We start from the raw sequence: 24029 nt of genomic DNA on the forward strand, positions 1-24029 counted from the left end.
TGGGGTGCAAACCGTCTTCATTGAAACGCCTCCGAATTTTACTGTTGGCACTACACGCGCTGGCAGATGACGTTCACCAGGCATTCGCCATAACCACACCCTACCATTGGATTGCCACATTGTGCACCGTGATTCGTCACTCCGCAAAACATTTTTCCGCCGTTCAATAATCCAGTATTTACGCTCCTTACAGCAAGCGAGTCGTCATGTGGCATTTACCGGCGTGATGTGTGGCTTATGCGCAGCCGCTCGACCATGAAATTCCAGTTTTCTCACATTCCTCCTAACTGCCATAGTACTTGCAGTGGTTCCTAATTCAGTTTGGAATTCCTGTGTGATGGTCTGGATAGGTGTCTGCCTATTACACATTACGACCCTCTTCAACTGTTGGCGGTCTCCGACAGTCAACAGGCGAGGTCGGCCTGTACGCTTTTGTGCTATACGTGTCCCTTCACGTTTCCACTTCACTATTACATCGGAAACAGTGAACCTACGGATGTTTAGGACTGTGGAAATCTTCAGTACAGACTTATAACACAAGTGACACCTAATCACCTGACCACGTTCGAGGTTCGTGATTTCCAAGGAGCTTCCCATTCTACTCTCTCACGATGTCTAATGTCTACTGAGGTCGCTGATATGGAGTACCGGGCAGTAAGTGGCAGCACAATGCAACTAATACGAAAAACGTGTGTTTTTGGGGTTGTCCGGATACTTGATTACATAGTGTAACATTTCACACGCTTCATTTTGCATATTTTCCCGTTTTCCCATAATCCATCATTCACTTCACTTCCATAGAATGTTGTGTCCCAGAAGCACATTCTCAGAAACTATTTTCCTCAAAGTAAGGCTTATGACTGATACTTGCAGACTAGGGTGAAATTGCCTTTTATCCTGTGATAGTCCGTTATATCAACATTGCTTTATTATAGTGCGTTGTTTTGCTGACAATGTAGCAAAACTCTTCCTGTTCGTCCACTTCCTAGTCTCCAGGGCTATTGTTAGTCTCACTTCCGCTCTACCTCAATACTTTCATCTTTCTTTGATTTACTCTCGGTTCGTGTACTTTTCCCATTTATTGTTTGTTAAAGAACAGTTACTGCAAATTCTTCTACCGTTTCGCTGACGATACCAACGTCATCCGCGAATCTTTTCATTGCTCTTCCTTCACCCTGGATTTTATCCCACTTCTCAACCTTCCGTTTATTTCCTTTGCTTCTTGTTCGATGCAAAGATTGAGAAGTATGGCAGAAAGGATGTGTCCTTGCCTCGCACATTTTTTAACCCGACCTGATGATTTACAGTGTCTCAAAAACACAAGGTACAAATAAATATTCACTAGGAATTAGCAGCTAATAATTTACGGGAAAATTAAACAACAGTTGGGAAGATGAGAAGACAGAAACTACAGGAAAGAGTTTTTTATACCTTTTTAAAACTAAATTCATGACATCGCCTTCCATATAAGCAAAAGTACGTGACAGAAGCGATGACAGGGAAGTTATATTCTTTCTCGAACTTCATTACGAGCGGCATCCTCCGGTATAGGAGAAGGAGGAATTATCGGACTTCCTCCTCGGAGCAGAAAGTAAATTCATAACCAGATAACAAGCGCTTCGTTAGGCGACAAAGTTTAATCAGTCATTTCTCGTGTATTTTGGCGCTTAAAGCAGACCATCTCGTAGTGCTTATTACAGGGTGAATAAACTACAAGGTAAAACGTAAATGTAGTGTACACTCTTGAATTTCAAATTTTGGTTGTAATTTCTCCCTGATACTCTGAATCCGTAAATTTATATAATGGTCGCTTAACTTTATTTCTACCTTCATAAAAAACAGATGAGACTTTTAATTTTCAAACAGAAAACAATAGTAGAGGGCTATTTGATGCACAAAATCAGTGATCGTTATCCGAATTCTTGTACAGATACAGCAGTTGTAAAAGCACAGATTTTACTTTTTTAGGCTTCTCAGACACGAACATCGGATATTAATTGTGAAACTTGACAAATAAATTATCTTAATTATATTAGCAACGACAATCATCCAAGCAAATTGTGTTCCTAGTAAAGATAGCACTGTGGTCCATCGACTTTCACAGTAGAGCAGTTGGAACACTACATTCCAGACAAATGGAAAACAAAGCTGTAAGTAATACCATTCACAGTGCATATTATTCTCATCTGCTGTCGTTGTTCATGATGATGACGATGATGTTGAGTTTTTTTATTCTGAAGCTGTTTTGGTCCATCTCTCCTCGCTACTCTATCCTGCTTCCCTCTTCATCTCTGCATAACTACTGCAACCTACATTCATTTGACACTGCTTACTGTATGGAGCCCTTGAGCTGCCTCTCCAATTTACAGATTTTATCCCCCGCCCACCAACACTTGCCTCCATTACTAAACTTGTGTGCTAACAATCGATACCTTAATTTAGTCAAGTTGTACCACACATTTCATTTTCCCCAGTTCGATGCCATACCTCTTGACTGGATACTCCTTCCACCCATCTAATCATCAGCATTCGCATGTACGAGCAGAATCACATTTCAAGAGCTTCTATTCTCTTCTAGTCTGAATTGTTATTCGTCCACATCGCACTTCCGTACAAGACTACACTCCCGATAAATACCTTATAACATACTTCGTAACACTTTACATTAGATTTTAACAAATTTCTCTTTTTCAGAAATGTTTTTCTTGCTTTAGTAATTCTTTGTGTTATGTCCTCTCGGCCATCACTGTTCTTCTACTGCCAAAGTATAAAAATTGATCTACTTATTACACAGAAGAAATTCTACAGAAAACGGGATGAAAACTCATTACCTATCCTGTTCTACGACAAATTCCAGAATTCATCGCTTTCTTTGTGGACTAAGTCTCTGGTCGATCAGGTTAGAGTTTCGTGCTTGTCCATGGTATTCAGTACAGATATACGGAAATGTATGACTTGGGGAGGGGGGCGGGGGGGGGGGGGGGCGGGGGAGCATGAGAAATGCTCAACAAGGTCAAATCAGCTACCGCTCTGATGGCAGCTCTTTAATGATATTTCTGAAAAAGAGAAGGAAATATTATTCAGGAGTTGTCGGAATTGTTCCAAGTAGAGCTCTGTACTTTTTCAACGTTATCTACCGCTCTTCTGCAGTTATCCAACAACGTTCAAGCAGAACCAGCCATACTTCCATCCTTAGAACGGGGGAATTACATATAATGAAGTTTCTCCAGTTCTTAGGTGTGAACCTGATCGCCTTCACCTGCGACGTGTTAAGCTTCCTATCCGTTCTCAACACCCCACCAGTATGAAGTGACGACAGTCACCACCACTGGCATCAGACACGCTAACTTTTCCGTGAGACTCATTGTCAGAAGTGAATGTAAGTCACTCACTCTGATACCTGCAACCTGGTAGAGTCCTTACTTATTTCAATCATGATACGAAGACGCTGGTTTTCAGATATTTTTTTTTATTTGATTCAGTCTTCGTGGTACTATGAATGTCAGAGGCAGCAGAAACATTTAACTTTGAAAACGATTTCCATTTAATGTACGAGATGAGGCTCAATATTTGAATGTTGATTGCCACTGTTGTCGCATGTCAGTAGTTCCATCACTTAATCCTGCTCTTATTTAAAGTAACCACAGACAATTTGGATTTTAGTGCCTCAGTTTAGTTTCCACTTAAGAATCGAATCTGATAAGCACGTTTTCATTTTAACAGACAGTCTATTGCTAATTTCGGGACGCTTTAAAAATAATTTTCTTTAAAAAATAAATTTTTCTGCTGGTTTCTTAGCTATCTTGTAAATGCCGATCTGTGCGTAAAAAACTACAGAAATGCTGCTTAGCTGGTGACGTTCGGTACGAATGGTGTTCAGTAAGTAAAGAAAAACATATTTTTCTGAAAGCAGGTTGGTTTAATCAGGATTCCAACGCGTCATATTATCCTCCACTCTTCTCATTAGAAAACCCTATTTTCCAACTTAGTCTCCGTTCAATTTGACGGCTTTGCGTCACCTTACTGGGAGGTCCTGTACGCCCGCATGGTACCATTCTACTGGTCGACGCCGGAGCCAAGGTCTTGCTGCGACAAAAACCTCACCACATCCACATACATCTTCCTACAGAGATCATTCTTCGTTGGACCAAACAGAAGAGTTCGGGTCTCGGTCCGACACACAGTTTCAATCTGCCGGGAAATTTCATATCAGAGAACACTCCTATGCTGATTGAAAATCTCACTCTATAAGCGAATTAGACGGTGCGAGATCCGGACTGTAGGGTGGATGAGAAAGGAAAGCCCAGTGAAGTTTTGTAATCTCCTCTGGTATGCGAAGTCTTGGGTAACGCCCTGTTTTGTCATAGAGAAAGAGAAAACATTGCAGGAGTCACAACTGTGTGCGGGAGGCCGGCACATGAGAGACCTGACAGTGTCGGCCGACATTGTTGCGATGACGACAGACACCTCACCCAGCAACTCGCCGTTCAATGGTTCCCTGCCACATCCATGTAGACATTCTGCAGGCCCTATGAATACCTGCGATGCCCTAGTTTTCCGCCAAAAGAAACTCAGTGACAGCTCTGTGTTTGGAAGGCACCTCTCACACAAACGCCGTTTTGAAGGATACTTATAGCGCCCCCTCCTATCAGAACTTCATGAAACAGTAGGGACTCAAGCGGTAATATTGCACGATATCCCATAGAAAATTTTGCATTTTATCAGCCGAAAATGGCCTGGAAAAGGATCGTTACATTTCTTATCAAACGTCCCTTGCACTTTTAAACATTTCTGTGAATATTAACCAGAACCAATTGTTTCACTCTGAAGTAGATATCCGAGTTTCACTCAGCAGAACACAGTATTTTTGGTCCCTCACACTACACGCCGTACCACATTTTTAAGATCTAGAAGTACACTGCGTGATCACCCGTTCAATCTAAATCTTCAGGCCTTCGATTAATGACGTGGGCTGGGTGCTGTCACAGCTATCTGTGAAAGTATTTTCCTTTAATATTTTGTATCCTCATATTGCGAATACAGGATCCACCAGTTACTACTTCATGTGGTTGTAAAAGGAGCAGCAGCATTTGCCTTTTACAGGTAGAGAATGCTGGCAAACTAGTGTTTGATCATTTATCCACTTGCAGTACATTATGGGCCAGTGGACGACGGGCAGCCGATAGTGTATCAGAAGTGTTCGTCGGTGGCCAAGACTTCCAATTCTGTTTATTATGACGCTCCTCAAACCACTGCAGCACGTTTCTGGCCGTGTAACAGTGCCAGTGGTTCTACCGGAAGCGCGATCACCTTCCATTACTACCAGAGATCAGCTCTCCTGATGCCAAAATCTGATAGTGGTTGAATTACAATGTACGCTGATGAGCCAAAATATTATGACCACTGTCCCTCACGAGACGTATGCCGCCTAGTGGCGTGTCAAGCACGTGAGGCTGTAATGAGCAAATTAAAACGGAGCAGAGACGAGTGACGGATAATTCTAACAAAGAGACTGTCCTGAGACGAGGAAATTCGCCGACTTAAGCAACTTTGAAAACACGCGTATTCAAATGGTCCGGCGCCTAGAAACGACCATCTCGGAAACGGCGAATCTGTTCACATGTTACTGTCGTCAGTATCTTTGGAAAGCGATTGAAAGGCGCTGAAACCTCGTGCTGGCCACACGGTGCTGGATTTCCACACCTCATGTTAGGACTTAAAGGCTGGAGTATTCCTCGCTCAGTAAAAAAGGACAGTCGGCAGTCTGTGGCAGACCCGACGACACCTTGAATTGATAGTTCAAGTTTTACTGATCACATAATTTTGCACACATTGTAGACCATGGGGAAGTATGGCAGACGACCCTTACTATTCCCACGTTGACCCAATGACATCGTCAATTACGAAGCAGTCTGTACGGGATCACTTATAACTTGTCGCTGGGGCGGATGTACCACGTTTCTTGTTACACCAGATGGATTGTCATGTGTGTATACTCCGTCATCCGGGCTAACTGCTTTCCAATCATGCTCTGAGTCATGGATTCAGACTGGTGAGGACAATATTAAGCTATGTGAGAGAGTCGCCTTGCCTTCCAAGGGACATGTGGTAGTAATCGAAGGCATCATGACAGCAATGGACTAAGTGAATGTTGCTGTGGGCCACTTCTACCTTCACGCTTGATGTCCTCCCCGACGATGAACGTGCTTCGAGGAGAACAGCTGGCTATGTTACTAGGCCAGAAACGTGCTACAGTGGTTTGAGGAGCGTCGTAGTAAACAGAAGTCTTGGCCACTAACGAACACGTCCACTGACCCTTACTGTACGGCAACTGGGTGACCGATGCGTAGAAATATGGTATCAAATACTTCCAGAAACTAACCAAAAACTTATCGAATCAATGCCAGACAGCAACGCAGCTGTATTGGCTTTCCGAGGTGGACAAACACGATATTGAGCAAACAATAACATCTTAAGGTTTCGAATATCTTGCGGGATATCAGCGTTGTTCATGCATGATATTCCGGGTTTCTACCAGAGGCTGCTCGAAGAGGTTTTCTTTATTGCTCGTCGACGGTTTTTTCCCATTCCCCTGTCGAAGTGGACGGGGCGTGCCGGATAAGAGCTCGCAGGTTCCTTGCGGCCTGTGTCCTATTTTAGGGTTACTTTATTGCAAACTTCTTTTACTTTTGGCGCTTGGTATACTTTTCTATAACTACAATTTTGTTTTATTTTACACAATTTATTGTCAACATATTACCTGGTCTTCGCTCTGAAGGAGTGAGCTTTACTATAAAGTTCTATTTTTATTTTATGTTTTATTTGTTTTTATAGGTTACGCTATATTTAGATTTATAGAATTTCTTTAAGCTGTTTGCAGTGATTGCTTCTGTCACTGGGTTTACTGAAGTCTAAGATTAAGTTCTAATATTAAGCTTATGCTATGTCTAGACTAGGTCTTGGATTATTATGGCAGTCGCTAATAAAATGACCGTTTAGCTCAAGTCAGTTCAGGGCAGGCGTCTCACCTATAACGGTGTGCATAACCTCTATTACTCTGTGTTTTAGTCTTTCTCGTCTACTGTGATGGGTGCCAGGTGGGGAGGCAGGGTGGAGATTATTAGTAGGTTGTCCATTTCGTCGTTTATGTCCTCGAAGTTGTCCTTTGCGTTGTGCGCTATTACCAGCGGCGGGTATATGTATTTTTCTTTTGATTTGGTCGTAAGTCATGTTTCTTGGTCTTTTTTTGATTTCGTGACGTCTGTATCGTTCACGAAGGTTGGCAAGTCATGTTTGCAGGGGAAAGACCTTCGCTTCAGTGTACACCTCCGTTTTGGACGGTCCGAGGTTCTCTTATTACGCTGCGTAACAGCCGCCATTCTATTGCGTAATAACGTTCTAGTCAGGGTCTTTGCCATCCTGCGAGGGCTGCTGCTGCATATTCTATTATCGGTCTAAAGTACGTCTCTTAAGAGTTGATTGCTGTGGTCGTGCTGCGTCCGTGGAAACGTCCTTGTACTAGTCTGATTAGTCTTTCTCTTTTGCGAATTTTCTCTTCCAGTTTAGCAATTTGTCTAGGTGGATTTCTAGTTATTTTGTTGTGTCAGAGACCGTGAGTCTGATGTCCCTTAGTTGGATATTGAGTTGTTGTTGAGTTTGTTGTTTGTGGCTTAAATTTCTGTATCGGAAGAGTTTAGTTTAGGTTTTACTCGTGATTGTTTCGTCCATGTCTAGATATTTACTGATTTGTCTCTAAATTATTGGAATCGATAGTACTGAAAACCAGTAGGCTCTCTCGTCGGCGTACATGGACGGATTTTCGTTAAGTCTGCTTATAAATGGAACATCTGTGGGTGTAAAGGGTCTAGAGCTGGCGAGACAGGATACACTCCTGTGCTACGCCTGTTAGGGGAGTAATTTCGTCAGATCTGGATTCAGTGACATGTACAATGCAGGATCTGTCCATCAGTAATGTTTGTATGACTCTAAAGGTCTTGGTGGTCGCATCTATGGTTATCAGTTTGCACCCCATCGTGCCATATGTTGTCGAACGAACATGACAAGGATCACTGGTTAGAGTGCCGTGTCCTACGCTTACGGATTTGGTTACGTCTGTTGTAAGAGGAGGAATGGAATAGGTATGTTATTTATCCCTACGGTCTTTTTCCGGCTAAGCTTAGACCAGGTGCTCCGCTTGTGGTCTGCTTGCGCTAACAGCTTCCCAAGGTGCTCCCTTTTCGGTTCGGTGCGCCAGGTAGAACTCGCGCTCCGTATTCAGTTCGGTGCGTCAGTGCGCGTGGGCGCCCTGTCGTTCCCTTTTCAGCCTATTGCGGTTCCAGGTGCTCCCTCCGCAGTCCGCCCCTGCTAGAAACGTTCTTAGTCATTCCCTCGAGGTCCGGCGCTCCAGACCGAGCACCACTATTTCGTATTAGGTCCAATGCACCCACCCAAGCGCTAGCGTTTCGTTTGCTATCCGGTCCGGTGCATTGCTAGTTGTTTCTTCTGTTGTTCGCTCCCACTAGAGGCGTCCTGTGGCGTTCCTTCTTCAGTCCGCTATGGCTGGTGCTGTGTCTGGGGTTTTCCCCACATCCATACTATCAGTTTTTGCTTCTTTCCGTGATGTAAGAGGGAAACCGTTGTGTAGCCTACGCATGCTTTACCCAGTCTTAAACCCAACTACGACGCTATCCACCCAACGTGGATTAACACATTACCTGGCACTTACTAAACCGGTAATGGTAATCACTTCTGTGGTCTGGGGCAATGCTGCCCATATCTACACTCAAAAACTTCGGAAAGTGTAGAACAAAGCTCTCCTTCTTCCTCTGCATGTACCCAGACGCTTCCCCACTAGGCAGCTTCACGAGCAGGTTGGCGCTCATATGTTACAGGACCACATCAAATAGACCGCCCGCCATTTCTATGAACAGGCGCAGCGTCTGAAAAGCCATTAACAGCCACTCTGGGCAACCACATGTATTGGCGCCCGACGACAAGGTGGCTAGACATCTTACGCGAATTAAACACTCAATAAGAGCAATAGTGTAACAAGAATGGCACCTAGAGCAGACTCTCCAGAAAGAGCGAATTAGAACCTAACGAAAAGAGCAGTTAAATAGGCAGAGGACTACGACCGCCAGAACTACGAAAGGAACGAGATCCAGATATATCCAAAGGTCAGGTGGTGATGGTTAAGTCTAATGTACCCGTCCAAGCGCTGGTGTTCCATTTGCTATCGGGTTCGGTGCGGTTTTGAGGTCGCCTCCCACTAGAAGTGTCCGGCGGCCCTCCATCTTCGGTCCTATATGCATGGTGCTCTGTTTGGGGCTCGTTCGGCAAGTCCCTATTATCATTTCCTGTTTTTATGGTGTTCTGCTTGTGCCCTCCTTGCGTTCCCAGCTATTCCAGTGCAGGATACCGGGTTCTAATGAGTTGGTTGGCATTGTCACGATTCAAGGAGTTTTCCGTCAATTTTACCTCTACAGAGTCTCTTACACCACTGTCCCAGTATCTGGGGCTGGGCCAGCAACCTCGTTTCACTGTAGTTCATGGAATGACTGAGGTCCAGACAGTTCTCAGCAAGGCTGATTTAGCTGCCTGTCTTAGTTGGGCGTACCTATGATGTTCTTTCCATCTGATGTGCATTGTTCTACTTGTGTGGCATGGTCCTTAGTTAAGGTACATTATCAATTCATGACAATAAAAATGGCTTCAAAAATATAGCTGGTCGCGAAATAATAGTCACAGCATGTTTATGGGCCCCTTTTTTCAGTATGCGTTTCAGGCTCTGCCCATCTTCCGATGGCCTGGTGACAAATATATTTTATCACAATCTTCTAAATTTGTCTTTTTTTCCTCTTTATTGTTATTCTTTCCCCTGGCACACAGCCATGTAATACATTTAATAAAAAGAGGAAAACGAGACATATACAAGGCGATAAAGGGGGACATGAGAACATATTAAGGGGAGACAGCGGTGGTTAAAATATACACATAAACTGAGACTTTCATGTAGGGCAGTTAAAAAAGTCGACTTAAAGTTGAAAAACGGTGGACGATTTGCATAGCACATAAAAAACACTGAAGTAATACACACAAGTTAAAAGTTGGCCACAATATTAAAACACTCCAGAACGACGATGCTTAAAACCATTACACGAGACGGAGCACACACGATGAACAGTAAAAACTGCCGGGAGAGACCTGCAGAGGAGAGAAAAGAGTGGACAGGAGGAGGCAGAGGGGGAGGGTGCCTGGAGAGGGTGAGAGGAAAAACATAGGGGTCAATGGGGCGCTCGAAGAAGCAGGAGAAGGGCGGGGTGGGAGATGGAGAGGAAAGGGAAGTCAGGAGGGAGTGCAGAGCACAGAAGGGGTGCACTGGAATGGGAGGGTGTGGAGGACGCAGAAAAAAACTGCTTTGAGGAAGGGAAGATGATGGGAGAGGCAGCCCTGAGGAGGGGGAGAGGGAAGGTGGGGTTAGAGTTGGTAGGAGAGGTAGATATCAGGGCAAAGCTCATCATCTGGGAGGAGTGGGCGCTGGAAGTTATGTTAGGAGAGGTGGTGGAGAGTGTGGAGACGGAAAAATGGCGGAACACCACAGTAAGAGCACAGCAATAAGGTGGTGAAGGGGGTGTCTGCAGACGTTGTACAGGATGAAGATGTGTCAGGGAAATGGAGTAAATGTGGAGAGGTGTTGATGTCATTGAGGATCCATGTGGAGGACGGGAGGCTGATATGGAAAGTAAGGCAAAGTGCATGTCATTCAAGGATTTCGTGGGCTGTATAGAATCTGGGCAGGGTGGAAATCCAGGATGGGACAAATCAAAGACATGTAGATGTGAAGGATGATGAAAGGATGCAGTCCACATGTCCGACCAGATAGGAGTTTCAGGAGGTGAAGTCTATTGTGGGCTATGTGTTGGATCGTAAGGAGAAGGGGGTTCCAGTTGAGATGATGGTCAAGTGTCAGGGCAAGGTATTTCAGGGTAGGAGTGAGGTGGATAGGGCGACCATAAATGGTGGGGTAAATATCGTGGAGCCAGAAGTAGCGGGTAGTATGACTATGACGATTTCCTGGATCATGGAAGGGTTGATGCAAAGGAGCCACTGGTTCCACCATCTAGTGATCTGGTCAAGGTGGGTTTGAAGAGTATTATGGGACCTTTGAAGCGTAGGATAAAGAGAATCTTGTAGAATTACACACATGTATAAATGGAGCCACTATTCTAAACCACCATACCGCAACAAAACATTTTATACTTAATACATCCGCTTTGATACAAAAAGGAACAAATAACTTTGATGAAGTTGTCAAGTAACTTCAAAAGTGACCTAAGTGAAATGCGATTTAAACTTAATGTGTGCTGCTGGCAGCTGAGTGACATGACTGGTGACCATCCCCCTGAAGAGAACTGGTAGGCTCAAGATGGTGTATGCACTGTGGCACTGCCATCATGGCTAATACGTCATTACAAATAGAAATAATGTTATCAGTTACAAAGTTTATACAATTTTATTTATATGTAAACCTTAGGTTAAGAAAAACGTAAGTCATAGACAGTTTTATTTCACAGAGTGTGCAAATGAACATTGGCTAACATAAGTGCTAAGGTGATATTGTATATGATACACACATAATTACAATTTATAAACACGTTAAATAAAAAATGGACTGTAGATGAACATTTCTTTTTTTTCTTGATTATAATTTCATTCCCCTGCGCCACCCAGGCAGGGTGGGGCTGGCAGGTGTACAATCCGTCACCCTACAGCCAAGTTGGATTCAAATAATAGAAGAGCAAACTCATACATAAAAAGGGGAGGAAAAGGGGGGATATAAAAACACTATATATGGGGTAATGGAAGCTAAAATATACACTTCTGTGGGGATGTTCATTGAGTACAGATAAATAAAAATAGACTGAAGTCACACACAACAGTTAAAAGGTGGCCACAGTACAAAATAAAAACAGTATAGCTGATGGTGCACATGTAAAAAATAAAAACCGCTGCTGGGGCCTGCTAATGGACGGGAGGCCTGAGAGGAGGGAAAAAGAGGGGAGAAGAAGGTGCAGTGGGGAACCTGGAGGGTGATGGGTGGCGCTCAAAGAGGCAGGAGACGAGAAGGGTAGGATATGGAGAGGTTAGGCAAAGCAGGAGGGAGTGCAGAGACACTGAAGGGGGCACAGCAAAGGGGGGCAGAGTAGGGAGGAAAACGACTAAGGGAAAGGGAAGAGGAGTGAAGAGGGAGCCCTGAGGAGGAGGAGGGGGAAGGTGTGGTGGATGTCAGGGTGAAGCTCATCATCTTGGAAGGGTAGGTACTGGAATTCGCCTTGGGAAAGGAATTGCAGAGTGTGGAGATGGAGATAAGGCGGGACACAACTGTAAATCACGGCAGTGGACTGGGGTCAGAGAGGAAGGGGAGGTACAGGGTGGAGATGTGTTTGAGGAAAAGAAGAAGGTGTGAGAAGGGGATGAGGTCATAGAGAATGTACATGGGGGATGGATGGTGAATATGGAAAGCAAGGTGGTGTGCATGGTGTTTTAGGATTTGGAGGGCTTTATAGAATCTGGGAGGGGCAGAAATCAAAGTGACACTGGCATAACAAAGGATGGGGGGAGAAAGGATTTGTTGGTGTAAAGGATGGTGGAAGGATGCAGTCCCCATATCATGCTAGAAAGGAGTACCAAGAGGCTTTGAGTTGGATTGTAAGGAGATGGAGAGTTCAGGTGAGGTGACAGTCAAGGGTGAGGCCAAGATATTTCAGTGAAGGTGTGATGTTGATAGGATAAACATAAATGGTGACGTAAATATCGTGGAGCTGGAAGGAGTGGGTGGTATGACTTCTGATGATTGTCTGGGTCTTGGAAGGGTTGATGTGAATGACCCATTGGTTGCACCAGGTGATGAACTGTTCGATAGAGGGTACGATGGGACCGTTGAAGGGTAGGATAAAGGGGCAGGAAGGCGGTGTCATGCTGGTAATGATATAGAAAGTATGGGAATTGACATTGTGGATAGCGAGTGACATAGGAGAGATGATGGGAGAGGAAGGAAGCAACGAGTCAGACGAAATTGATGGGTAGAGCATAGGTGTGGAGTTTGAAGAGGAGCCCAGTATGCCAGAGATGGTTGTAGGCATTCTGGAAGTCAAGGGAAACAGATAGAGCGACAGGAGTTAAGTTGTGGGTACAGGGGATGGGTAAGGTTTAGGAGCTAGTCGTTGGCTGAGAAGGAGAACCAGACGATAGTGCTGGTTAATGTGGTGATGGATATGGCAGGAGAGGATGGACTCGAAGACCTTACAGAACTCAGAGGTGAGGCAGATAGGACTATAGGAAGAAGTGTCAGATGGAGGTTTGTTGGGTTAAGGGGACACCAGAACACGGGAAGTCTTCCACAGGTCAGGGTAAAAGCCAGTGGAGAGGAGGATGATGTACAGGGTAGCAAGGGCAGCCAAGAAGTTTATGGATGATTCCTTCAGGTGGCGGTAAGTGACACCAGGAGTGGTGTTGCATTTGAGAGGGAGGACGAGTTTGATGTCATACACAGTGATGGGAGTGTTTATATCGGAAAGGGGAAGTGACCCAAGTACTGGAAACTGGGGGAGAGTGACGGAACAGAGATATCAGTGTGTTCAAGGATGGTGGGGAGACGGATAATCAAAATAGGGATCATCAGGAATGGAGAAGACCTCGAAGAGGTGGGAAGCAAGGTGGTTAGCCTTACTGAGGTTGCCAGGGAAGTATTGATCGTCATCGAGAAGTGGTAATGCAGCGCAGGACGGCTACCAGTAAGGTGGTGGAAAGCAGACCAGTACTCGGGGTGGTGTTGAGGTGTGTACATGTCTTGTGCCTGCTCCAGTGTTTCTTTGCTCTAAGGAGGCAAAGTAATGTATCTGTATCATGGGTGCAGAGGAAGGAGCTGTAGAGCCTGCAGGATTAATGGAGAAGAAAATTCCTGTGGAGGAAGTGTAGGGTGGTTAGGAATGTGGGCCTAAACAGACTTAGTGATGGTCTTATGGAGTAAGGAAGAGGCATAGGTGACGCCAGTCGGATGGTGAAAGGTAAGGGGTTGGCTTTCGAAGTGTGAGTCAATAGATTTATTGTAGGTATCCCAGTTGCCATTGCAATAGTCATAGAGGAGTAGCAGGGTGGGGGGGGGGGGAAGCAGGGGGGGGGCATGGACAGAGGAGATGGTGAGAGCTACAGTATGTGGTCACAACCATTGAGAAGTGCAAAATGGCTAAGCAGGGATGGCTAGAGGACAAATGTAAGGATGTAGAGGCTTAACTCTTTAGGGGTAAGATAGGTACTGCCTACAGAAATATTAAAGAGACCTTTGGAGAAAGGAGAACCACTTGCATGAATATCAAGAGCTTTGATGGAAACCCAGTTCTAAGGAAAGAAGGGAAAGCTGATAGGGGGAAGGAGTATATTGAGGGTCTATACAAGGGCGATGTTCTTAAGGGCAATATTATGGTAATGGAAGAGTATGTAGATGAAGATATAATGGGAGATATGATAGTGCGTGAAGAGTTTGACAGACCACTGAAAGACCTAAGTCGAAACAAGGCCCCCGACGTAGACAGCATTCTATTAAAACTACTGACAGCCTTGGGAAAGCCAGTCCTGACAAAACTCTACCATCTGGTAAGCAAGATGTATGAGACAGGCAAAATACCCTCAGACATCAAGAAGAATATAATATTTCCGATCCCAAAGAATTCAAATGTTGACAGATGTGAAAATTACCGAACTATCAGTTTAATAAGTCACAGCTGCAAAATACTAACGCGAATTCTTTACAGACAAATAGAAAAACTGGTAGAAGCCGACCTCGGTGAAGATCAGTTTGGATTCCGTAGAAATGTTGGAACTTGTGAGGCAATGCTGACCTTACGACTTATCTTAGAAGAAAGATTAAGGAAAGGCAAATACTACGTTTCTAGCATTTGTAGACTTAGAGAAAGCTTTTGACAACGTTGACTGGAAAACTCTCTTTCAAGTTCTAAAGGTGGCAGGGGTAAAATACAGGGAGCGAAAGGCTATTTACAATTTGTACAGAAACCTGATGGCAGTTATAAGAGTCGAATGGCATGAAAGCAAAGCAGTGGTTGGGAAGGGAGTGAGACAGGGTTGTAGCTTCTCCCTGATGTTATTCAATCTGTATATTGAGCAAGCAGTAAAGGAAACGAAAGAAAAATTCGGAGTAGGTATTAAAATCCATGGAGAAGAAATATAAACTTTAAGGTTCGCCGATGACACTGTAATTCTGTCAGAGACAGCAAAGGACTTGGAAGAGCAGCAGAGCGGAATGGACAGTGCCTTGAAAGGAGGATATAAGATGAACATCAACAAAAGCAAAACGAGGATAATGGAATGTAGTCGAATTAAGTTGGGTGATGCTGAGGGAATTAGATTAGGAAATGAGACACTTAAAGTACTAAAGGAGGTTTGCTAATTGGGGGCAAAATAACTGATGATGGTCGAAGTAGATAGGATATAAAATGTATACTGGCAATGGCAAGGAAAGCGTTTCTGAAGAAGAAAAATTTGTTAACATCGAATATAGATTTAAACGTCAGGAAGTCGTTTCTGAAAGCATTTGTATGGAGTGTAGCCATGTATGGAAGTGAAACATGGACGATAAATAGTTTAGACCAGAAGAGAATTGAAGCTTTCGAAATGTGGTGGTGCAGAAGAATGCTGAGGATTAGATGGGTAGATCACATAACTAATGAGAACTGAGGAGAAGAGGAGCTTGTGACACAACTTGACTAGAGGAAGGGATCGGTTGGTAGGACATGATCTGAGACTTCGAGGGATCACCAATTTAGTATTGCAGGGCAGTGTGCAGGGTAAAATCGTAGAGGGAGACCAAGAGATGAATACACTAAGCAGTTTCGGAAGGATGTACCCTGCAGTAGGTACTTGGAGATGAAGAAGCTTGCACAGGATAGAGTAGCCTGGAAGGCTGCACCAAACCAGTCTCAGGACTGAAGACCACAACAACAATAACAACCATTGGAATCGAGGACATCTGTGGTAATGTGACCAAGAGGTTTGGGGGAACCGAGAATGACTTCTGGAATAGAGTTACATTCATGACAGGTGAGCTCTGCGAGAGGAACATGGTCCCTGGAGGGTGGAAAAGAACTGATGTCACCACTGACGGAAGACAGGGTCACAGCTGTGGATGTTAAATAGGTAAGGTCAATGTCAGAAATGAAGTCATTAGGGATTGGAGCTGTTGGATGGATATACATAGTGGCACAGGTGATGATGAGGGACAAAAAAAGAGACTAAACAGGGGGACGCTTCAGGAGGCCAGTAGTGACCCACCTCCCGTGAGGGGAAGGGGTTTGTCAGTATGGTGAAGGAGATAGTCAAATGTGTAGACAATATGGTGAGGTTGGAGGAGGGTTTAATTAATATTGCAGGAGTTGACCTGGTGCTGAAAAGGTATTTTTGGCTGGGAGGGAGCGAGTCTTTAGTCATAGGAGACAATACTGTTCACATACCAAGAAGTGGGAGGGGGCAAGGGAGTAGGGGAGAGGAGGAGAGATGGGCTTAAAGAAGAGAGTCCAGGCAGGTGAAGGTAAAGTGGGCGTGGCTGTGGGAGTAGGTGGCATAGGAATTCAAAAGGGAGATGTAGTGCATCAGAATGGAAATCTGCTGCAGGATATGGGGCCATTGAGATGGGTGGATATTCGGCATGACGATGGTCAGGAACCGAATGATGTCTTCAGCCATAGGGGGAAGGTAGAGGGAATCGTTAGTTTGGATGAGCTATCCAATGGGGTGAAGGGGGACAGTGATCTCAGTGTTTGTGGGAAGGGGTTTGGCTTTGCATTTGGAGGAGTAGGTAGGATGGGGTTAGTTACAACTGTTGCAGGAAGGACTAGAGGCCAGGTTATCACACTGTTTAAGAAAGTGAGAGGCTTTATAATGGGGACAGGTGGAGGTGGTCTTCCACTTTTGGGTGATGTGGCCATTGGATACAGTGAGACTGTGTTGGCAGTGGTAGGATTGAGGAAGGGAATTGGTCAGCAGTGTGGTGGCAGTTCAAAATCAGGGTTCTCTTAGTGAAGAGGTGGTCTATGGAGGAGGTGGACTTGGTAAAGACAGACATGAGGAAGGTAGGGCTAGAGTGGTTGTAAATACAATGGGCCAAGCGGATTTCCAGGGCGATATGTGCATTCAGGTCTGCCTCTATAAATACAGCACAATGATTTATGATCACAGCGGTTAAGGTTGGCAGACATATGGGGGGTCATAACTAATGAGGAGACGAGGAGGTAAGGAAAGGGGTTAGGGACACCTGGGGGCTAAAGGTGATGCCGGGAAGTTGCCAGAGGAGATCAGAGTGGAAAGAGGGTGAGGGTGATTCGATGAGGACAGAATCTCTGCAGAGGATAAATTGGGTAATGGGGGCACTGGGGATGTTCGTTCGCATTGTGAGGGTGAGGGTGTGGGCATCTAGGAATTTCGAACTGGGGTTGGCGAGGATGAAGGTATACAGGAGAGGGGCTGGGAAGGCGAGAGTAGGGGTGGTGTTCATGAGGGGATCAGAAGGAAGAGGGATGGGTAGTGGTTTTTTGGAGGAGGGTGTGGAGGCGAGGTCGCCTCTTGGGCGCTTGGGAGGTATTTTAGTGTGTGTGGCATGGGAGGTGGGGTGAGGGACTGGTTGGATGGAGAGGTGATGGGAGGCAGGTCCACCTTGTGAGGCAGCGGAACTGCGACTGGAGGCTGGGCGCTCTGTGGCGGTGACTCTGATGCAGTGGGCAGTGACTCTGTCTGGGTAAATAGCGACAGTTGTAGCAGGGCAGGTGGGGAGTTGGTGAATATTTCCTTGCGACTGATAGCGGCAGTAGGGCAGAGAAGAACAGGATCAGGGGCAGCAGCGGGTGCAGGGGTAACATACAGGTGGATGTACAAGGACGGGGTGGAGATAGAAGGAGAGAGACTGAGGAAAGGAGGGAGAGTGGACGAAGGAAGCCCAAGGGAAGGGGAAGTGTAAATGATAGTGGTAGTGGGGGTGACCATGGTGGAATGCAGTGTTCACTGGTGACAGGAGTCGCAGAAGTTGGGAAAAAACTAAAGTGGGGAAAGGCGGCGGGGCGGCGGAGGTGGCGAGCGCCAGTCGGAGGCGGCGAGCACTGAGATGCAGCAGCTGGTGGATGGATGGAGAGATGGTATGTGGCGGCGGCGGCGAGCACTGGGCGGAGGCTGGCGGGCGGACAGGAGCAGTAGACTGCAGTGGCAGGCGGCAAGGGGGGGGGGGGAGGGGGTTCGCTCTTCTGTAAACGTTAATTGCACCCTGAGAGTAGCCCAGGCGGCGATATCTTCGGATTTGGAAGTGAGGGGATCCAACGCTTGAGATGAGATTTTCTTTTTTTTTTTTTTCTTTATTGAATTTCGATTCCCCCCGAAGGGGGCGGGCTGGCAGCAGCTTAGTATGTCGCTCTTCAGCCTACAGACTTTGTTTTAAAAAGAGAAGATAATAAATAACAAAAAACAGGCGATAAATTCGGAGACTTAAATAGTAACATGGCGAAAAAAAACGTGTAACTTAAAACATAGAACAAAGGGATGATGATGCTAATAAAATACATATGAAGCAGACAGGTAAAATAATAGACTGACAATTAAAAAATAGGGCGAGTCGGGTTTCTGTTCACAAAAGACATAAAATTCACACCCAGCGACAGCATGGTTTCTGTTCGCAACACTTTGGAAAGACGAACAACACTGAACATTCACTGGAACACTGCAGTAAAAAGTTGGAAAATGTGACATACCACAGCCAAGAGCAGGTGGGGGAAAACTGGACAGATGATGGGAAAATAAAAAGGGGGGAAGGAGAGGAAAAGCGAAGGGGGGAGGGGGGAAAGGAGCCAATGGAAGATGAGGACCCATTAGAGGGGGGGCAGGTGCTGGGCAGATGCGACAGGGAGTGGAGAAGGCAAAGGAGGGGAATACAAAAGGACTCAGGGGAGGAGAAGGGAGGTAGGGAGAGCGTAGGTAGGGAGAAAACAGGATGGAAGGAGGGGGGGAGGGGAGAGGGAGCCCAGGGAAAGGACAGAGGAAAGGAGGGGGGGTGAGGATCAGAATTGATAAGAGGAATAAATGGTGGGAGAGATTGCATCATCCGGGAGGGGGAGTTGATGGAAGCCACCTTGGGAAAGGAGATGAAGGGTGTAGAGATGGAGGGTACGGGGGACACAACAGCGAAGGCATGGCAGGGGGTGGGAATGGGAGGGAGAGGTGCAACCAGGGGGTGAGGGGAATCAAGGTGGCGGGAGGTGTAGAGTATGCGGATATGATCGAGGAATAGGAGCAGATGGGGGAAAGGTCATAGAGGATCCACATGGGGGACGAGAGGTGTATAGGGAAGGCAAGGCGGACTGCATGACGCTCAAGGATCTGGTGGGACTTATAGAATTTGTGAGGGGGGGGGGGGGCAGATATCCAGGCGGGAATAGCAAAACAGAGGATGGGACGGATTATGGATTTGGAGCTATTCTTTCCTTCCCCTCTTATATCATACTGACGCCGGCCAGCAGTAACAAGTACATTCTGTGAACTAAAACCATATATGACAAGTTAGTCTTCGCCTAAGTTTATATAAGAAAATTTTACCTGCTTACGAAAAACTTTGTGCAAATTTTGTAATTGATAAGACTATTTCTGTCTGTTATGACGTATCAGCAATGAAGGCACCGCCACAAGGCGTAAGGCACCTAATGCCAACTAGTTCTCTTAAGCGGAAACGGCCGCCAGCCATATCACTCGGCTGTTAGTAGTACACATGTTTAGTTGAAATCTCATTTTGCTGTGTGGAATTGTAAAACTTATGCCGCTTTAGACGTTACTTGGCAATTCTGTCATAGTTTTATGTTCACTTTTTATCAAGGGTTACGTGTTAATCATTAAATGTCTGGTTAGTATATGGTGGTTTAGTATAGAGGTTTCATTTATACACTTGCTTAATTTTTCAAGATTCTAATGAAATATATTTGTCATTACATCATTTAAAGACGGGCAGGGTCAGAAACGCGTAATGAATTTAAAAAAAAATGGGCGAAACATCCAGTGGCTACTATTTCGCGACCAACCAGCTGTTTTAACGCAATTATGATTTTGGTGATTACAGTAGTGGCACACCTCTACCACGACTTTCGGTCACGTCTGCGGTATTAACTTCTGGTTTTCGTGGTACCAGGCCAACTTTCACGTTTCCCACTAGTCGTCTTATTTTGGCATATGGACAGACACCTGATGTTATCCGTCCTGATAAATCTGCTGACAGCGATAGGTCTCGCATAGGGCACTTTTGCCAATCTTCTATTCATCCTGCTCTTCTTGTAGAGCATGTTGGGGATTGGCTAGCTGAAGGGCATTATGAGCGTGTTTGGCCATGTATCCAGAACACTGACTGTAGATGCTCTGTTTCGGCTGGTAAGCTATCTGGGTCTGACTAGGCGTGTGCCATATGGTCCAGTGCTCAGGACGAGTGCTGGGCGGGATCAGGCGATGGTCGTAATGTTTTGGTTCATCAGAGTATTCACGTTTGTATCAGTAGTTTCGTAGATCTTACAGCTGTGTGATATTTTTCAGTGTTCTCCATCACATTATGTGACTACAGTAACGCTGCACTTCGTCTGCTACGTTATAATAATCTCCATTCTCCGTAACTGTAGAGATATTCGTTAACACAAAAATCGTCAACTTTTTTTTAATTTTTGACAGGATCACTCTATGTTTACTGTTTAAATATGTTACCTGCATCGAAAAATATTGTAAACAGTTGGGCGAATGAGGTGGTGACAGTGGTTCCCATACTGAGCTTCTATCCAGTGGTACTGGATTCCAAATACCCAACCGATCATCTCGATGTTTCCTTCATTTCCCTAAATCATCTAATACAAAAACTGGGATGTTAATTATGAATGGTTCAAATGGTTCTGAGCACTATGGGAGTTAACTTCTAAGGTCATCGTCCCCTAGAACTTATAACTAATTAAGCCCAACTAACCTAAGGACATCACACACATCCATGCCCGAGGTAGGATTCGAACCTGCGTCCGCAGCGGTCACGCGGTTCCAGACTGCAGCGCCTAGAACCGCTCGGCCACCCCGGCCGGCCGATGTTAATTAGAAACGGTGTTTCTTCTCTATCGTTTCTCAATCTATTTCGTCTTTACTGATCTCTGGGAGCGAGATGGTGTAGTGCTTAAAACAATCGACTCACATTCGGGAAGGTGGCGATTCAAATAGACATTTGGCCATACAGATTTAAGTTTTTCATGAGTTCCATATATCACTACACGCAAATGGCGTGATGGTTCGGTCGAAAAAGTTTTGTCTAATTTCCACCCCCATCCTTCCGTGATCCAAGGTGTGTTCCGCCTCTAATGTGGACGGGAAGCGAAGCTCTACTGTTCCTTCCCTTTCCCTTCTAATGCCGTCACCATTGTAGCATTAAATCGTTTCTTTCCTTACTTCCTTACCATAAACAGCTGATACATCATATTCTACATTTTGTCATTGTATCTTTGTGTGGTAGATATGAGTATGTAAGAAGTTTAAATCATCTCACTTTATTTATTCAAATGGTAATACTGTTATGTGTCAGTTTATCTCCAAGCGGTCACACAACATGCTTTATAACGTAAAATGCACATCCCCATAGACTGATCTCTGGGAGCGAGATGGTGTAGTGGTTAACGTAAAATGCACATCCCCATAGACTGTGAAGTCGATACTTTAACGCTGCACCATAACTACAGATATCCTTCAATACTGCAAATGACCGCTTAGCTAATTACTTCTTCTCTTACTTCCTTTTTCTTACAGTGAGTGTACCTGTTATTATCTGCGACCTTGAAAGCTCAACACAGAAGGTTACTTAAGAGGACCAGGAGGAGTCGTAAACAGGTTCAGAGCTGAAAGCTGGGAATTCGCACAGCATGTGACTTGGGCGGCCTAATTGCCATAAAACTCCATTGAGCAAGGCACTAGAAGCAATCATTTTTGAAAAAGTCAACATTTGAATTTTCAGGCGTAGCAACCTGAATGCTTCGGTGTGAGACCGGTAGCTTCTCCATAGTCACAACATGAAAGCGTGAGCCGGCCGCTGGTGGCCGAGCGGTTCTGGGGCTACAGTCTGGAACCGCGCGACCGCTACGGTCGCAGTTTCGAATCCTGCCTCGGGCATGGATGTGTGTGTTGTCCTTAGGTTAGTTAGGTTTAAGTAGTTCTAAGTTCTAGGGGACTTATGACCTCAGCAGTTGAGTCCCGTAGTGCTCAGAGCCATTTGAACCATGAAAGCGTGTTCATTAACAACTGATTGGTCCAAAATAATTATTTCTGTAATAGACGCTCTTTCGGCCTGTGTGAGAGTTAAGCCATTTAGCTGGTTGAGATTGGAAACATTTCATGGAGTGGGTGAGGTTTTCTGCCTTACTCCTGCACGAGATCTTCATTGGTTAATGGTGATAAAATCCGTGAGAGTAAGAATGTGTTAAACTCATTCAGAAAAAATTACTGGTCAGAATTCGCAGTAACTGCTGCAACTGGGCGGAGAGATTCCTACAATGGCAGAAACAGCCTGCTTTTAAAGAGCGGGCATTTGCTGCTAGGCGATGAAATACAAAAGACTAACTAGCGGGAGATCGATGAGTACACACTTTGCGCCGAGGTAATGGACACAAGGCTGTCTTCATATTAGAACTAAGACAGAGGACGATCTGGACTCAGAATTTCCAGCTGGTATTGCTGCTGGTTTCCAAATTCACACCGTATGTAAGTGGCAGACAAGGCAAGGCACATATGGTTTAGGGTTGGTGTCTTCGACTAGCAGTTTAAACTTTCTGGATCCTGGATTCCAAACTCGCCACTGCTTAACTCTGAATAAAAAGTATCAGCAATGGAGGCCAAAGACTTCTGGCATAAGAAGTCATTCTCAACCCCTATTGTACCAAAGATCTTGTCAAAGAGGGACAGAGGTTCAGGGCACTCTCTTGCTCTTGAGATAGGAAACTGTCCCTAAAAATTCGAAGGCTCTGGAATGATCAATGCCATGAGGATGCAGAAGGTAATAGAAACCACTGCATTAAAGACACAAAGTTTGCATCTACAGGGCATGTGGCCTGCAACCTAAAGTCTCATGATAATCTTTCCATTGGCAAGAGATTCCGGACTAGTTCTCCATTAGGAGTTCAGGATTGTGACTGCCAAGCAGTAGATGACTATGAGAAATATGTTGAATAACCAACGAGGGAATAACATTCTCCGAATATGAACGTGGAGCGTCAGAAGTTTGAACGTAGGTGAGAAAACCAGAAACTCTGAAAAACTAATAATGATGAAGGGAAGACTGAAGTTTAAGAGTATCATCCGGAAGAATCAGTGTGGAAGGGAGTGGGGTACTGAAGTACTGAGGAATGGTGAGACGTGTTTGAAGATAGTGTGGATAGCGCGATAGGGAATACCAGAGTGGACATTTCATTTGAAGAGGAGTGGACATGTATCAAAAGGGCAATCACAGATGCTGGGCTGGCACACACAGGCAGAAGAAAGATAAGTGCAAAATATCCTTGGATAACAGAAGAAAAAATGCAGTTGGTCGACAAAAGAAAGAAGTACAAAAATACTTAGGGACAGTCAGAAATAAAACAATATAAATCCCTTAGGAATGAAATAAACATGAAATTCTGGTAAATGGCGCCAGGAAAAATGTGAAGAAATCGGAAAGAACTGATCGTCGAAAGGACTAGGTGACCGTATAGAACAGTCAGAACAATCTTCGGTCAGATCAAAAGCAACGGCAGTAGCATTAAGAGTCTGATGGGAATTCCAGTATAAATCGCAGAGTACGGATCGGATAGGCTGAAAGATTATGCTGCAGGTATCTGTTAGGGCGAAGACTTGTCTGACGATGTGGTAGAAGAAGATATTGAAGTCGTTTGCGAAGACATAGGAGATCTAGTGTTACAAGGTACAAAAGTTCTGGAAGGCATGAG

Source organism: Schistocerca serialis, chromosome 8 (genome assembly GCF_023864345.2).
Source record: "Schistocerca serialis cubense isolate TAMUIC-IGC-003099 chromosome 8, iqSchSeri2.2, whole genome shotgun sequence".
Classification (NCBI taxonomy): domain Eukaryota; kingdom Metazoa; phylum Arthropoda; class Insecta; order Orthoptera; family Acrididae; genus Schistocerca; species Schistocerca serialis.